Genomic DNA, 17,722 nt, shown 5'->3' with positions numbered 1-17,722 from the left:
TGACTCTGTGAGTCTGAGCTTTCTATATATTCCAGTATGGAAAGGGGGCTTTGGAACATGCACTTTCCTTGGGTCTGAAGAGCTAGTGCTGAGCTCTGCAGCCACTTCCTTCTGCTTGGGCAGCATCATTGTCTTCCAATGGGATGGGCTTGGAAGCTGAATGCCTGTTCTTGGTGATTGTGTAGTATGTGTGCACAGGATTATTTAATACTTTTTTGATTATTTAACAACATTTGGCATGTTTGACAGCAGAGCCTTTTATGACTGGAACAGCTGGAGGTGGGAAAGGCTGCAGGGTGATTCCAGCACCGAGTCCTGGAGCTGCTGGGCTGATCCCTGGGTGTTGGGTGGCAGCTCTGCGTGACATGGACGTGGCTGTTCCCGTGGGGATATCACACGTGTGTGTGTGTAACTGTCATATATGTGTAACCTTGCAGTGAGATCAGGATGGCCTTTGGGATGATGGATTCCAAGCCAGCTACCTCTCTCCTTCATTCCCATCACTTCCCCCTTGAGTCTGCCAGCCCACAGTGAGCTCAGAGGAGCACGATGAGTGTAACCACACCAGGTCCCTGTAGCCCAGAAGCACACGTGGGGTTGTGCCTGTGTCCATGAGCTGTTACAGAACGCTGTGTCCACACTTTCACTTTTCTGCCCTTTCCTTTCCATCTCGGCTTTGGGCTCCTCTGGCTCCACATCCTGCAGGGCCACACTTCACACGCGGCAGCAGGAGCATCAAAGAGGAGATCCTGAATAAACCCACTGCTTTATGACATCTCTTCAAAGTGCCTTTTTAAAAGTTCAAAGGACACAAGGGAAGGAGGGGATCAAAATCAAAGGAAGATGGGGGGGAGGGAAATTAAAGCCTCAGAGGAACTTTATGGCACATTTTCTGTAACACTTTCAATGCCAAATTCACAAGTGTTCCCAGCACCAGCTCCTCTCTTGCCATCAGACTCCCTGATGCAGCAGTTTCAGGGCAGCTCAGTACAGGGCACCCACAATGTCACTGTTTCATTCATTTTTTTGTAAGACCAAAACTTCCTGTTCTGCTGCCTCCAGGACGAGGGAGAGATCCTTGTTCTGTACCGGCTGGAAGTCCTGGAGCTGACAGCAGGGTTCACCTTTAATGAAAAGCTTTTTCTTTTTTTCCCCAGGAATGCATCTCACTCTTCTCTCTTTCTGTCTTCTACTGCAGGACCATTATTTTGTACGTGTTTGGGAAATTTCCGTTACTGTTTGGGAAAAGGGACTTCTCCCAAGTGAAGGGGATCTGACTTGAAGCAAGAGAAGAGAAACAAAACCTCTGTGTCAACACCCCAGAGACCATCTAGAGACTCAGCTTTACTTATGAAGACAGGAAAGAAATGCAAATAATTGAGGTATATGCTTCTTAATATTCAGTTAGCTCTCATAATTTTGTCATTTTCTGCTTCTCTGTGTCTGTTTTTAAACATATTAAGAAAAAAGTGATATATGAGCCAAGAGAAAAAAATCAGGCTGGTCTTGACCCAGGATCAAACTCTCTTTGCTGCTGGGCACGTGCCCACTGAGCTGGATCCACGTCCCTGCTGTGGGGAGCAGAGTGGGGCAGGGCAGGGCTGAAGCTGGAAAGGGCAGGGATGTACATTGCTAAATGGCTTTGCCAGTTTGTGTTACAGGTTTGGGAACTTTCAGGCTTGTGTATTTAAATGGAAAGACTGAGAAGACATTTGTCTCAGAAATATCTGAGAAAAAAAAATGGGTCTTTGTGGAAGGATGGAAGGCTGCTGCTCAAAGGAGCTGTGGAGAGTTTCCTCAGCATTCTGTGAGCTGTGGAGGAGCAGCCTGTGGATCCGGTTTGGTGCTCACCATGTTTACAACCATCAACCAGCAAATGCAATTCCTCCATAGGAGTGATTGTTTACTCATCCCATTGCTTTTCCAGAGTCCATGGAGCCAACATGTGTGTGTTCCTGCAGCAACACTCAGTCCTCATCCTGCCCAGGTAAGCTCACCTACAGAAAGTGCTTTTCCCACAGGTGCTTTCCAGGGCTGCTGCTTGGAGAATGGCAGAAAACTGTTGCTGAATTCCCTTCTCATTAATTCATTCTCTTGTTTTTAATATACTGAACTGCACACCTTGCCCTGTGTGCTCTGCCTTAGGCAGGCATCCAAAAATAGTCCACAGTGGTGCATATAGGGGAGATAGAACTCTGTGTGTGCTGTGCTGTGTGGGTGGTGGTCTGGAGGACAACTGCTGCCAAGAAAACAAATTAATTTGCTTGTTTTTCACCCAGAGAGGTCCCAGTTTCACTAAATAGCACTGAAAAGGACACCTCAAGGTGAAATTCAGTAAGTGTTTAATATATGTCTGCAAGAAGATAGTTTTATTCATTGGTAAGGGGGAATTTAAGGCACGTGGAGTAACTAATCAGATTGAGACTTGCCTTGGAGACTGGAGCTGGGACCTGTAAGGTTTGTTTACAAGAGGGGATTTGCATCGAAGCGAGACCCTTTAATATAAGCTCTTTATATTAATTGGTTTGAAGCAGGTCTGTCTCAATGAACAGATGGCTTTATTTCCCTCGCGGTCCTCCAGGCCACGTGGGGGGATTTCCTTTCCAAACACGCCGTCAGCAGTGGGGACAGGCACACAAAGTCACATCTTGTGCTGTGCCAGGGCTGGGGCACGGTGGGACCGTCCTGGCAGTGCCTGGTGGGCAGCGCGGGGGAAGGAGCCCCGTGGGCTTACCAACCCCATGGCTGCTCTCTCAGCATCCCATAATAGCACGATTGTTAAAGGATGTGGCAGTGTTTAGGAGGTTATTAATGGCTTCCCACGGGAACTGGGAGCCTGGTGATTTCCACCCATCCACCTCACCCAGGGTCCAGAAATAGAAAGGGGTTTTTTTGTGTTCCCCTACGTCTTGCTCAGCCACGGCTCCAGCAGCGGTGACACAGGCTGCTGTGGGAATGCTCCCGGTGCTTGGATGTTGTTCCTGCTGGGGGGAAGAGCAGTGAGTCAGCAGAGCTAAAGACGTCTATGGGTGATGTCAGTGCTTCCTCCTGGCTCTGGGACATGCAGTTCCTCTCTGCTGTCACTGCTGGTGATACCTTACATGGGGCATTTGGGTTGTAGGGCAGAGCTCTCGGAGCAGTAGCCCTTGGAGCATCTCCATGGCCTCCTCTGGGCTCGCTCCAGCAGGTCCACATCCTTCCTGTGCTGAGGGCCCCAGAGCTGGATGCGGTGCTCCAGGTGGGGTCTCACAAGAGTAGAATAGAGAGAGGAATCACCTCCCTAGATCTGCTGTCCACCCTTCTTTTGATGCAGCCTAGGGCATGGTTGGCTTTCAAGTGACAAAGGCTTTGGTGCTCAATGGCAGCTCAGTGGGGCTTTCACAAAACCAGAGGGTTGATGAGATGTTAATTGGATAGACTCGGAGTGCTCCTGTTGCAGGTGGGCTGCAGCATGGCCTCGGTCCCAGATCTGTGCCGAGTCTATTTTATTATTGTGAGTGTTGCTACGAGATGATTCCCCCTGGAAGTTTCCAGACGTACACAGATGTGAACGGGTGTAGCAGGGAGGAAGACTCCCTGAAACCCAAATGGCAAATGAAAATCTGTTTGGGAGTCCTCAGTCAGTTACACAGACACTCACAAAAAGTCAATGCTGGACACAGGGTATGGCCATTTCCCAGGAAGATCCAGCACTGCCTCCTGTCTGAAATGTCCTTTCCTAATGAAACTGTTTTTCTGTTGTTTTCTTAGGTTGCAAATGGTTATGCAAATTTTTAAATATTTTCCTACTTCCCTTTTCGGATGTCTAACATTATGTATTATTTTCTGATACTTACCTAACCTGGGAAATCTGTTTTCCATCTCATTTCAGCCAAGGTTTTCTTTTTAACCAGTCCTTCCCAGTATTTTCCTATAACACTTCTGGTTCACTGAGTGAACTTTGCAGTGTGAGGGTAAATGAAAGTGAAAATGTATTGCTTGTCACACACTGGCTGTTTAGAGAGGGTTTGGGTTTTTTTTTTCCCCTCTGGATTCGAAGAGGGAGATATAAATCATTGATTTAAAACCAGGGTAATTTAACAAGATTATAGGAGAGGGAAAATCCACTTCCTACCCAAAGTAACAGTCTCTTAGGTCTCTCCACCTACACAAGCCATATGCATCCTCCAAGCCGCCCGAGATCCTCTTTTGTGTTTTTCTGGCAGGACTGTGGTATAATAATTAAAGTCCATATGCAAAGCTTTCTCGGTGGGACTTTTAATTACTTTGTAATTGGTCAGAGTGTTACCATTCATCAGCCCCCAGCCTGCTCTGCTGGGTTTGGAAAGTCCCAGACATGGAGGGATATTAGAAGCTCAGAAACCCAGGTCAGAGGGATGTGATCAGGGATTGCCTTTTCATGCCATCTCCTTTTTTAACAAACATGACTGTGCTTTTCTTTGCCAGGAGCAAAGCTCTGGGATGGGGAGAGCAGTGGGATTTGTGCTGCAGTGATGTGTGTGGGATGCTGTATCTGGAGGGTTCCACACCGGTGCAGAGGGGTGGAGAGGGGACTGGCAAAGGGAGCGCTGATCCCTGGCTCGAATTGCTGGTTTTCAGTTGTGGGGAGCCTTTATGGTAACCCCTGGGTAGAGCATGGCATAACAAAGCTCCTCACTAGGAACACTGGAATGCCAAAACCTCAGGCATCGTTTGGTCTTGGTCACATTATCCAAATTTGTTTGGCCCTTGCCACGATGGTCCCCCTTCTCCCGAGGGATGGTGGCTCCCAGATTACACAGCACAGGGGGCAGAGGCTGTGTGTGTGCAGGTTGGTGTTTCTGGAGGCCAAATACTGAGTGTCCTAGAAGCAGGTACAGCAAGAGTTGTCAGCAGCTCTGCTACACCTGAGCAGAGGCACCGTCAAACGAGACACCGTCAAACTAATCCATATCCCGTTCCTGTTATTCCCATTCTTGTTGGGAGTCAGGACTCTCACGGTGCAGGGACTGGAGTCAACTGATATTTTTAATAGTTGTAGCAACCCACCCATAATGCTTTGATTCTGGGATCTGGAACTCAAAGCCCAGCTCTTGTAAAATAAACATGGGCGTCACTTTGGTTGTCAGTTCAGCAGGATCATGTCACAGAAAGAGGTGTCTTGGAGCCTGCCTAACTCCGACTGGCAGGACAGGCTTCCAGCAATGAATTTTCAATGAAACATTTTTCTAATTATAGCAAATTATTTTTACAAACATTTTCCTGGGAAGAGAGTCTGAAACTAGGGCCAAAAAGGAGAAGGCTGGGATTTAGGCAGTGCCTGACAAAAAAAAACAACCACAAAAAAACGGATTGTATGGTAGTTGTCTTTTATTATTAGGCCAACTTATAAACTTCAAATGAATGGATTCTAGTGAACTTCATTCCAGTATGACCAGTCTGTGTTGTTAAAAAATTGGAATGGCTTAGAATGGTGCCATCGAATCCAGCTCTTCCCCTCCCTCTCCCTGTATGGCCTCGGGACTCCCCAGCTGCAGGGCTGGATGGCAGAGGAGTGATGGGCAGAGGTGACAGACAGCAGCTGGTCATCAGCAACGCTGGTACAGCCTGAGCAGAACTTCATGTCCAATGGCCCCAGATGCAAATTATTTCATATTTATTCTCCTCTCCAGATGTTGCAGCAGACTTGTATTCTTTTTCCAGGTCAGAGCCACCTCTTCCAGTCGCAAACACTCTTGATTTTGGGGTAAATGAATGAGTAATCTTAAGTTATCACTAAGAGAAGTGTAACCACCTATCTCTGGATGTCCCATGCCCAACAACTGTGAAGGCAGTGCATGTTCATGGTGATGGAGATGGTTTGGCTGTGGGTAGGCTCGGTGTTGCCTGCTTTCTTTTCCAGGAGAGATTCTCACTGGAAGTGCAGGGGCTGGTGGTACTGTGCTGTTTGTGGGCTTGCCTATCATCCCACAGTTCTTGTACTCAGCTGGGGAATCTAATTAGAAGTTAACCATGGAAAACTCCATAATACTTACATAGAGGTGGTGTGGGCTGTGTGTAATCAAGGGATAATCTTAATGCAAACCTGAATATAGGTTATTGTTCATCAGGAAGGAGTTAGTTGATTATTTCTAAAACAAAAAAAAAAAAAAGAAAAAAAAGCCACCCCCAGCCAAAACCCTAACCACAAACCTCACAGAGTATTTTGAGTCACTAAACCTGGGCAGCTCCACAGCGGCGTGGGAAGACATGACGTGGTAGATGGTCCTTGGTTGAGGACTGTGCTGGGGTTTGCAGCGTGGGCTATCAGCACCCCAAGAGCCAAGATGGGCTCAGGGAGCCTAGGAGTAACACAGGTGATGGATATTTTATGGCATGTGCTTATTTGCTTGATGAGGAATTTGAGATAAAGCTGTTGCAGGTGGTAGAAACTCATCTAGAAGCCCACCGTGGGCACAGCCTCTGGCGAACCCAGTGGCATCTCGCTGGGATGGCTCTTATTAAAGCACCTAAGGGTTAAAGATGGACGGTTCCCTCCCCCCCCACCAGTAAAGGTAATTACCCACCATCTATTTAGCAGGGAAAGAATTTGCCATTGAGCAGATAGGGCCAGGCTTCACCAGAGCCCTTCAGCCGCCCAACAATATCGCATTACCCCGATTGCATAAAGAGCGCGAGCCATTTCCGCTGGCGGGGCCATAATGGAGGTATCTCTTTACAAAGCCCCCACTTCAGGCCAGCTGAATGCCTCCGCCGAGCCTCCGAAATCCCGCAGCCCTAATCCCTTTAGCAACAAAGATCTGTTTCTTTGCTTAGCATGAAGTAGACCTCAGAGGCCGGTGTGTGCCTTGGCCTGTAGGCCAAAAGCCTCCTGTTTACAATTTCCCTATTCCTGTTTTTAATGTTGTTCTGAGAGCAGCCACAAAGGGCCGGTTTTGTCCAGCAGGAACAAGGGAGCTATTAGAGAGGGACGGAGGAAGGAAGGAAGGGAGATCCAAAAGGAGCAGCCCAGGAGGGATTAGCATACACAGCTGTTCCCTCAGGGACAGGAGCTTTATGCTTTTTATAATTTCCCTCTCATTTACATTTTTTAATATCTGGTTTCCTTGTTTCCAGTCCCCCTTCCCCCCATGTCTCCAGGACCATCTGCCCATTTTATTGGATTTTTTGTTTTGTTTTTCAGGCGGGTGCATCCAGCCCAGTGTGTTCACTGGCTCCAGCTTAAATCCTGCAATCCCTATCAACTGTGGTTTCGCTCACGTTAAGCCCTCTCCCTTGCCTTGCCCATCTTATCCTGTGACCCTCCATCCAGCCCCATCACCTCTCCCTGGCGTGGTGGGAAGGCAACACTGAGCATCCCTGGGTTGGGATGCCCAAGGCAGAGGGTTTTCATCCCTGAATGCACATTGTTCTTGGCTCTGCCAAGACCAGAGGGGAGAATGGTTGAGCTGTTTACAATATTGTTTCATAGACTGCTCAAAAGCAACGTCTGTTTTCCAGAAGTGCAATGAAACATTTATGAGTATGGGACATCGTGCAGCTCCGGAGCTCTGCAGGGGACAAGGGACAGTTGCTTTTTTTATGTGCACCACATCCCAGCTTATGTGGGCTGTTGGCAAAGGAATTAGCAGGACACGTCTATCTCATTTTCATTTCCCTCTTCCACAGTGGTGATCCCTCAGGTACCCCAGTTTGTGAGGGTGACTGGAACCAGAACCCAGCTCCGGGATGTGCAGGGCAGGAGCTGGGTGAGGCGCTGCGCTGTGCTGTTCTCCAGATTTGCTTGGCTGAGACTTTCTCTCTCATGAGCTCTTTCTCTATTTCTATAAGGTACATGAATCCCGGTAAAGCTATGGAGCTACAAAAATCCTATCCCTTCCCATGCATCCCTCAGGATGAGATGAAATGGCCTCAAGTTGCACCATAAGGTTTAGATTGGACATTAGGAAAAATTTCTTCATGCAAGGGTTTGTCAAGCATTGGAACAGGCTGTCCAGAGACGTGGTGGAGTCACCATCCCTAGAAGTACTCAAAAAACATGGGGTAGTGGTACTTGAGGACATCGTGTGCATGATGGTGGTACTGGGTTGATGGTTGGGCTTGATTGTACAGGTCTTTTCCAGACTTAATTATTCCATGATTCTATACGATTCTATGATTTATGCCAGTGAAGAAAGAGGCAAAGCTGAATTCTAGGATTCTATACCTATGCCAATTCACATTAGCCATCTTAAATATGGACATTTATTGAAAAGAAATGAATAGCACAGCAGGTTTTTCCTTCAGTGCGGAGGAGAGGTTGTGTATCTGCCTCAGCGCTTGTACAGCTCCATTTTGGTTATTTCCAGTGCCCCAGCCTATTTCTCGTGTGGAAGTTACAGCAGGTCCTTCCAAATAATGACCTGTTCTTTTCCCAACACAGGACAGCTCCAAGGCCCCTTAAGGTAGTTAAAAATATATATTTTAGGCAAATGGACACTCTAACTGGAATTGTACCCTGACTGTAGCTAAATGTGGGGATAAATCAGAATTTGAGTTTTACTGTGACGTCTATGAATGTTTCACTGTCTCTCCAGCATAAGGGATCCCATTGTATGTATCAAGGATGTCTCAGCTTTTACGTGGTCTCAGCTACATTTCTCAGATTTAATATTTGAGGTTCCTTCTAGGGACGTATCAAAGGAAAAGCTGGATTTGAACTCCATTCAGAAAGCTTTCACATATTCAGAATTACTTAGTGCTCATAGAAGTAATTTGGTTCTGTGGAAGATGTTTAATGAATCTCCTGGCAATGGGGTGTTTTGTCCCGTTGAGCAGGAGCCTGGGCTGTGAATGGGACCCGAGCAGCAGAGCAGGGCTGTGGTTTAACATCCTCCCGACTCACCCGGGGACGTCCAGCCTAAACCCTTCCTTCCTGCCCAAAGTGGAATTATCATTAACTTGTAACTAGTTTTCAAGAAGAACATTTTATTTTTTGGTAGGCTGTGGAGTTCTTCCAAGAATTTTTCAATTTTTACAAATGAAAATATAGGCTCAGCCAGATGCCAACTAAAATGCAGTTACTTTATACCAACCAGCCCAGGCACTGCACCACAGGCTCAGCAGCACGACCTTTAAAACAGCCTTTTTAGAACAAGCTGGGAGAACACTTTCTAAAAAGCCACAATTGCAGCTGCTCTCATTACTTATAATATCCTTGATGGAGAGGAACTTAAAAATAATTCTTAAGGAACTTAAACTTCAACAACCCCCAGTAGACTTAGTTTATGTGCAGTGCAGGCTTCCTTCGTGGGATTATAGGCTCGGGACGGTGATTATAGTGTTGATGATAATGTACATTTTCTAAATCATTACTTGCTTAAGAATAAAATAAAAGGAGTGAAGCCTTTGCTTCACTTTTCTCATGCAGATGAATGGATCAGGGATTTAGCCACTTGTTTCTAAAAGCAGACGCACATTTCCATGTTCCCTCCACATATTTATTAAACTAACAAGTTTAATGTATATGTAAAACGCATTTGGACACTGTATTTCAAATCAATAGAATAATCTGAGTCATCAGCTCTGTAGATGAATAATTACATATTACTTCCTGGGATTTTTTTAATATTCTTATTTATAATAAGCTACTCTTTAATTAAAACTGGCGTTTGGGATCCAATTTCTTTAGGGTTTTGTGTATGGAAATCTGTGCCCTAATTTTTATGTATTCATTAATATCTTGCAGCTTTCCTGACTCCACACCCATCCTCTGCTCCAAAGCTGGTTTGAGGGTGCAGATCAGGACTGTGGCCCTGCTGAACTCAGAAGATCAAACCAACATTAAATCTAATTTATTTTAGTAGAACCAGTGAACGTTTTGCACCAACACTGTCAGGACACTTTAGTCTTGACTGAACGATATTTTTTCCATCTGTGAATTTTCTTTCTTAAATTAATTACAGTAAATATGTTGGGGTATGGATAAGAATTGTCCTGCCTCTTCAGCTTCTTTAAGATTGAAACAAGATACCTTTTCCTTAAACTCACTTATTTTTGCTTATTTTTCTATTCCTCTTTGAATAGCCAGCACTTTGGTATTCAAATTTGTCACCTCAGAAAGCTGTGGTTCTGCTGAGACCCTCTGGTCCCCCGACAGCAGCAGGATATTGAAGGATTTGAACTGTGATCTCCAAGCAGCCACAACCCCCTGCTCTAACCCCTTTCATTTCCACCCCAGATACGGCTCCTTCAGCCCTACATTTCCTCCAGGTAGGACTTGATTTCCGAAAGACCTGGTTTCTGACTGCTCAATCTCTTTCTTCAGTTTATTTTGCCCCAGCAAGGGCTGCAAGGCCAGCACTGGCTTGTCCTTTCCCATGGGATGTCCTTTCCCAGCCCTCAGCTCCTGGGACCACTGCTGATGCGTAACCTGCCAGCTGTGGGGACAGGGATGTTATTCCGGTGGGGAAGACGGGAACCACAGCTTTGCTCTCCCAGACAATGACTGCTGTCTCCTTCAGTGCATTGTTCTGTGCTGGCAGGAACAAATTAAGGCTTGGTCTTTGCTCCAGGAAATTCCCCGTCCTCCCTTGATGGGGTATCTGGCTACACCAAGAGCCTTTCTGCTCCCACAGCAGTGGATCTCAACACCCATGTACAGGACTGGTGTCCTGGGGCAGTTTTTTATTTTAGGGCTGACTTGGGAAGCTTGTCCATAGAAAATGAATAAGTAATTAAATAATTAATAATGAAATAATTTCCAGCTGGATAGCCGGAACACCTCCATGCTCTGGTCAGGGTTTGGAAAGTTGATGGGTGATGGGACATTAATCTATGTCTTCCTTCCTCTTAAAACTCTTCCTGAGCTTTGTGAAGCTATGGGCATTTGGCAAAAGATGCTGGTGGTGACTCTGGAATGAGCCTGCTCTGGTGTCCTGTGTCCTCCAAGTGCGACATCTGTATGAGCAGGACCAGACTCTACCAGTAAGGTTGTGGGGCCAGGGGGAGCCATGTCACGGGGCACCAGAGCTTTCTCTTTTTGGTGTTTGCTGAGACAGCTTGGAGGAAAAAGACAGAGCAGGGAATCAAATAGAAAATCTGGATGTTTGGTGGAGGAGGGAAAGCTGGAGTGAAGGCAGCCTGGAAAACCATGGGGTGTTCCGTAGCCTGAGAGGGGAAAGGGGGGTGATAAGGTCTGGGACAGTGCCAGGAGAACAGGAGGAGGCAGAGACCGTGGAAAGCAGCTGGGAAGAAGCCTGCTTTGCGGGAGGAAATGTTATTATTAGTGCTCAGTTTCCTGAACAAAAGATTCTTGTCTATTTAAATACTTCAGCTTCACGGAGCTGCAGTTCTCCAGACACAATAAAATTTGCCTTTTCTCCCTGTCATTGTCATTTTCCGCTTGCCGCAGGTGGTTAAGGCTCCTGTGCTGTGGAGTAAATAATTTCAGTCTGCTGTGCGGGCTTGCTATGGTCTGGAAACAGAGAGGGTAAACCCTGGGAACGAGAGGTTTGTCCCTTGTGTCCCCCTGCATCTGCTCTTGGAGATGCTGCTCTTCCACACCAGTGCAGATGCTGCTGGTTTAGAGACTAAGATCTATCAGATTTGAATAAAATTGGCAAAAGCAAAAAAATTCATTAAAAAGTTAAACATCTAGATATAAATTTATCTTAAGAAACCTCCTAGGCCACTCTCAGTCTTCCTCAGACAACTATGGCAGGTTTTATGCTCCAGCAGCAAGAAGCAGAACCTCACTAATTCCCAATAATCTCAGCTAATGGCTAATTTGAATTATTCTTTCCATCCAGGGATGTGCAAAGAACAGACAGAGGTTGGAGTTGCTGCTGTGTGAGAAAGAGACCCAGGTTCTGTGCAAGGTGGTGCTCACACTTGTGCTGGAGCTATCCTTTGGTGAGTGAGGTGCTGCCATCGTCCTGGTGTCTCCATGTGCTCTTCTCCGTGTGCTTCAGCAGGTCAGGCTGTTTTCTGCAGTTTTCCACAGAAATTCCAGATAATTTCATGTTATAGGGGAGACATGCTTTTTCTATCTGTCTTGAAATGTTAAAATCTGATAGCAATAGTATCAGATCCTTTTTGGGATCCTGACTTCTTTTTTTTCCTATATCCAGGTAGCTTGAGTTTAATGTCAGATCTATCCCTATAGTGATAGAAATGGAACTTTTATTCCATAAAAAGATGGGAGATGTCTCACTGCTCACTTCCTGATTATAATTGTTCCTTGTTCCAAGACCTGCAAGACTTTGAAAGTCAGGCTTCCTGAAAGTATGACAAATATATTTATATCAGGGAATCATGGTATATCCTGAGTTGGAAGGGACCCACAAGGATCATTGAGTCCAGCTCTTGGACTCGATATAAATATATATTTATATTGAAGTTACTACAAAAGTGCAGATGTATTCAGTGCAGTCTGACAGTGCTGCAGTGGGACTCGTGGCTGTCACGAAGGACACACAGGATGCACAGCTGCTAAACCACTAAAAGCACGTCCTGTCCATCTCAGTGGGGAGGGTTTCTGCATTGGGATTCTGGAAAACTGAATAATTCACTCGTGGTGAATGAATAAATGAAGGCAACCTACAGTCATGCCAGTTAGATATATTTTTTAATCAGAGAGTTTCGAAAGATGACAACAGTCATTCTTTGAACGCTGAGGATGTGGGGATGAGCCATCAGTGTTTTATGGGCATGAATTTGGTTAGGTAATTTCTTTCAGGGTAGGTAAACCCCAGCTGTGTGTGGCCTTCAGCCTCATCAGTGAGGTGTCAGCCCTAGCAATTAATACTTCTATTTCACAGGAGCTTGCACAGTTCTGTGCCTGACTCATGCTTCTCCAGCAGGCTCCATGCAGCACTGCCCCCAGCTCTGCAAAGCTCAGAGCACTGGTGCTGCTCCCCTTGCCCTGAGGGTCCTACTCCCAGCCAGGACTGATCTCTCTCCTGTGAGGATGAGTGAATGACTCTGCCTCCTTGTTCCAGCAGTCTCAACTTCGCCAGGAGGTAGGGAAGGAGTTACTTTTGACCATAGGAGTATGTTCTGTGAGCGCCGAGGTAACTCGGGGCAGACAGTAGCTGCTGTTGGAGCTGATGGCAGGGCTGGGAAGCAGAGGAGTGTTCAGGCTGTCAGCGGTTCCCTGCTTTCCCTCTGGCTGGGAGCACAGGAACTCAGTCTCCGGCCAAGGAACGCCACCCCCGGGTCCTTATCTCTCCGGAAAGTGCAGTGGTGAGATGTTCTGTGCAGCTTTGTAATTCTCCTGACACTCCTCAGACAGGGCTCTGGCACGCTCTGGTTTCCCTCCTGCTTCAGCTGAGCTTGCATGGCTGGAGCTATGGGAATGTGGAGGTGCCTGGGTGAGCTGCGCCTCTGTCCCTCACCTGGGGAGGTGACAACTGCCACGGCTGCCTGTCCTGGGGCAAGGACAGGCATTCAGGGACTCCTTCCAGGTTGTTTGGCTGTGGATAAAAACAGGCAGCAGGCTCAGTGTAGACAAGAACGTGTCCAGTGGCAGGAGAAGTGGCCAGATGAGTGGGAAAACTCATGCCAGAGCTTGCCCACGGTAGTAGGAGCCCAAGGAATAAAGGCATTTTGTTTGCCCTCCAGACCAGCTCTGCCTCTCGCTGCTCTGGGGCAGCTGGTGGCCATGGGGACAGCAGTGGCTCCTGAGTGACTGCTGAGTGCGTGTTGGCCCTGGTGATGTGCTGAACTGCTTGAGCAAATCATCCTAAAATAGACTTCATATGTGATGCAGAAGAACCCAAGCAAAACACAAAGCCCAGCCAAACCCAAATTTATGCTTGTGGTTACCGAGCTTGTGAGATCAATTTTTTGTTTACTTAAAACTGATTTCAAAGAGGTTTTTTTTTTTCTTTTAATTCTTATTTTTGATCACTGGGTTGGGGGATGGTCATGGCACTGCTTCAGCCAGGGCTGAACATCCTGCTGTCATCACAGAGATGCTCTGTCCCAAAACGCACAGAATTAAGGTCCTGGTGAGATGGTGAGGTGGGGAAGCACAGGGCCTGCAGTCGCTGCTACATTGGCACATCCCAGCAGTCACCCATAAAGAAAACCCACCAAAGAGATTCTCTTATTTTCATGAAAACCTGGAAAAGTAGATCTCAGCAGGTTTTTTTTTCTATTTCTAACTTTTTCAAAGATTAAAGCTATCAAGTGTTAAAAGCACCAGTTCAGTTAAAAAAAAAGGGAAAAAAAAAGCTGAGAAACAAAAAAACCCTCCAAAGCCCACAAAGCCTCTGTGGAGCTGGCAGAAGACAGAGCACAATAATAGCAGCACTGACTGATTCCATCTCCCGTGTCATCCCACATGTTGGGTTTATCCCAGTGGGACAGGAAAGCCTAGAAAGTCCAAACTGCCATATTTCAGGACGAACCATATAGAAAATAAACACATGAGATAAATAAAACACTGCCAGGAAGTGATGAATTCATGGGACAGAGACCTGAGGTGATGCTGGTCGCAGCCGCCCGGCTCATGATGCCGAGGACACTGCCCAGCCTGTCTGGGGCAGGGAAGCAAGGGAAACACACACCTACTTTATTTTTTCAGGAATCCCTGGCTGTGTGGCCCCCGTTTCAGCAGAGAATTCCTGCACCCTCAGAGTTTGAACTGGCTGAATCCCTGAGGGGTCAGAGCCAGAAGCTCTGTCGCTGGCCAGGACCCATCGTCCCTTTAGCAGTGATGCAGTGAGTGTGACTCTGTGCCAAGCCCAGATGGAGTTGTTCCCCAAGCAGATTCCTTCCTCCATGTCCTTTTATTTATTCTTTTCTTCTTCTTTTCAGCACTTACTTATTTGCAGATTTGTCAGCATAATGGGTGGCGTCCCAGTGGCAGTTTGTGTTGGCTTTCCAGGGCTGCTTGGGGTTCCTGTGCCGTGGGGGGACAACAACTGTGTGGGGATGGGGCCAGGCAGCACAAACTGTGAGGTGGGGGGAGCCTGGGCTGGGGGTTCAGCACTGGAAGCTTGAGGAAAGAAAATTGAATTCATGTTTGTGAATGGAAATGGCTTTGCAGGAAAAATCCTGGAGAGAATGGGGTGGCTGGTGCTGCTGCTGTCGCGTCATCTGTCCCTGCAGAACCTCACTGCTCCTGACCGGGGTTATTGTGCTGCCTAATTGCTTTTGGATGGTGTTCAGGCAGCAAAGTGGGGCAGCAGCAACTCTCCAGGCTGGTTTAACTCTTCTGTGGGGTGTAATTTCTGGTTGGTTACATGGGGAGGCGAGATGGGAGATAGGAGACGGGGTGGGCAGCAGTGGGGCTGGAGCCAAGGGGAGCAGGAGCTATAGCAACACTGTTCAGTAGGACCTTGGAGGTGGACAGGAGCTAAGTGAGCATTGAGTGCAACCAGAAAAAGGATTTTACTAAAAAGAAAGTGAGGTGTGGAAGGACAAGAGATGTCTTCAAAGGGTTTGGAATAATGGCATGGAGCAGCTCCTGGCTGGGGGAGCAGGATGGTCCATGAAGCTGTGCCGTGCACACTGGGACCCATCCCATGGGCACAGAATAAATTACTGTGTCACAAGTGTTATGAGGGAAGAAGGTCTGTTGCAGAACCCCAGTCCAGAGCAGGCTGGGGGAGTGCAGGGCGTTTAAGAGCTGTGGGACCTCTCTTTGCTCCGTGGTGGAGACAGCGTTAATCGTTTGGGCTTAGCGGTGTGCGGCGGATGATGGGGAGGAACAGGAGGGCTGTTAAGCAGGAGGAAATGGTTTGCTGTCTAGATGGGCTTAACACAATATAAACTACATGGTGCACAAGGAAAGTTAAATCCTGAAGTGGTGAAGGAGCTGGAGTCACCCAGCACAGCAGTGCAGGTGTGAGTGGGGTGAGGGGTTTCCTCATGGTGGTGGTTGGAGCTAATGCTGAAGCACAGTGCCCATGTGCCTTTTCCTTCAGCCACAAAGGCATCTGCAATGACAACTGTGAGGCAGTTGTGTTGTTTTTCCCTTCCTGATACTTTGACACCATCCTTTTTTTTACAGACTAAAATTTCAGAACCATCTAGAAAGGAGACTGGGAGCAGAGGTGATCCAAACCCAAGCTGGGGGCTTCCTGCTGGGTGCCATCAGGATCTGGCTCTGCCCAGCTCATCCATGTGACATGTCCCTCCATCTCTCCTTCCCTGCCTCCACATGGCATATGGAGGAACCTGGATGGGGTAAACTCAAGTTGCCTGGGTGCATTTTCCCAGACTGTTGATGTGGGCAGACAAGGTAAGGGCAGGGTCTGCCTTCCTTATAGATGCCCTTCACAAGCTCTTTCTTAGACAGGTTGTTTGGCTAGAAAAAACATAGGATTTTTTTGTGTTTGAGAAAACCTGTTCAGACTCTGAGAAAAATTGGTAAAACAGTATTTTAATTATAACTCATTATGCAGTGTCTTGTTCTGGAATTGCACCTTTGGCCAGGGTGCATCTCGCCAGAGATGCTGTGGTAGTGCCCCAAGCCTTCATCTTGGTTCTCATTTAGCCTAGAAATGTAATTAAAGGAGGGTAAAAAAGGAAGCAACAGTTACTGACTCTTGAAAAGTGAAGGGTTTAGGCCAGACTCCTGCTAGGAAAATAAACAGAATTTCATTTTCTTGTTTCAAGTTCTTCCCACATATTGAATTTCCATGCTCGGTGACAAGGGGGATCTGCCCGAGTGAGCAGCGATTGGATTCAGATGGCTTTGAGTTGCACTTGGATTTGCTTTGGAAAGCTTGACCTGTCCTTGGAGAGCAGGGTTTGGATCTGAGCTCGAGGCCTTGTTCTCTAAAGAGCACAGACCTTGCAGTCTGAGTTATCAAGCTGTAACTTTTCATGGCTGTGCCTGGAAATGGTTTTCCTGCCCAGTGTCCTGCCCAGCAGGGCTGTGACAGAGCCTTTCCTTCCTGAATTAGGCCAGCGTTTGCTGATCTGAGCCTAGAATCCCCTTTTAATTGAGGTCTGTTGCAGCAGTTGGCTCTTCTGGCACATGTAGGTGCGGGTGCCCACCCACCCTCCTTCCCAACTCCTCTCCTACAAAAGGAGGAAACCCATGTTGGGATAATTTCTGCAGCGAAACAGTAAATTTGGGATGGTGGGGAGTGGTTTGAGCTTGTCCTAAGTGTACCCACCACCAGGACCCCCTGATGTGGGGCTGTACTGGGCAGGGGTGAGCCCTGGCAATGTGGTGGGAGGTGTTTTGGTGGTCACCATGAGCACCAGGGTTCCTCTGGGCATTTGGTGGTGACAGCAGATGATCCCAGGGGAACCACTTTGGGAGCCAGGGGGGATTGAAGATGCTCTGTGCCTTGGGTGATAAATGTGTCGTGGCCCAGGTCCGGAAATAGGGCAGGGAAGGATGTGAGTGACAGAGGATTCATATCCCGGAAACGCCGTGGTGTAACAGCTCGGGAATTCAGCGGGATAAATGCATTTGCATGTCCTGCTGCAGACAATCTGCTTAATGTGGGAAGCAGAGCTTCCTGTAGCACCGAGTCAGTGGGGAAGGGAAAACCCTGAGAGCCAGGAAGGGCTGGGGAGAATTAAGCAGGTAAACCCATTAGCGGTGACCACCTCTTTGTGTGGGGATTACGCAGAGCTGCTGCTTTTGGATACTCAGTGTCTCTGGAGGAGTGAGGGCTGGGAGCTGGGGCCTCTTACCCCTCCTGAGGGGCTCAACCCCGGAGCTGGGATTAGCACTTGCCACAAGCCACCCTCACTAGCCAGAACAAATTGCTGCACGTGCTGAGGAAGAGCCAAA

General features: G+C 47.5%; 1 long non-coding RNA gene across 1 annotated transcript; it reads left to right on the top strand.

Annotated features, from left to right (window-relative positions):
* The first annotated feature begins 1,226 nt into the window (after positions 1 to 1,226).
* Positions 1,227 to 11,877, top strand: LOC127473965 (uncharacterized). The gene is made up of 4 exons (XR_007905641.1): positions 1,227 to 1,382; positions 1,928 to 1,987; positions 10,049 to 10,230; positions 11,769 to 11,877. It is a non-coding gene; the product is annotated as an uncharacterized LOC127473965 (long non-coding RNA).
* Positions 11,878 to 17,722: the final 5,845 nt, after the last annotated feature.

The sequence above is a fragment of the Manacus candei genome, unplaced genomic scaffold, assembly GCF_025592945.1.
Source record: "Manacus candei isolate 608988 ecotype Guabito, Panama unplaced genomic scaffold, ASM2559294v1 h1tg000037l, whole genome shotgun sequence".
Taxonomy (NCBI): Eukaryota; Metazoa; Chordata; class Aves; order Passeriformes; family Pipridae; genus Manacus; species Manacus candei.
Note: the sequence above shows the minus strand (reverse complement) of the source record. Positions and strands in the feature narration are given on the sequence as shown.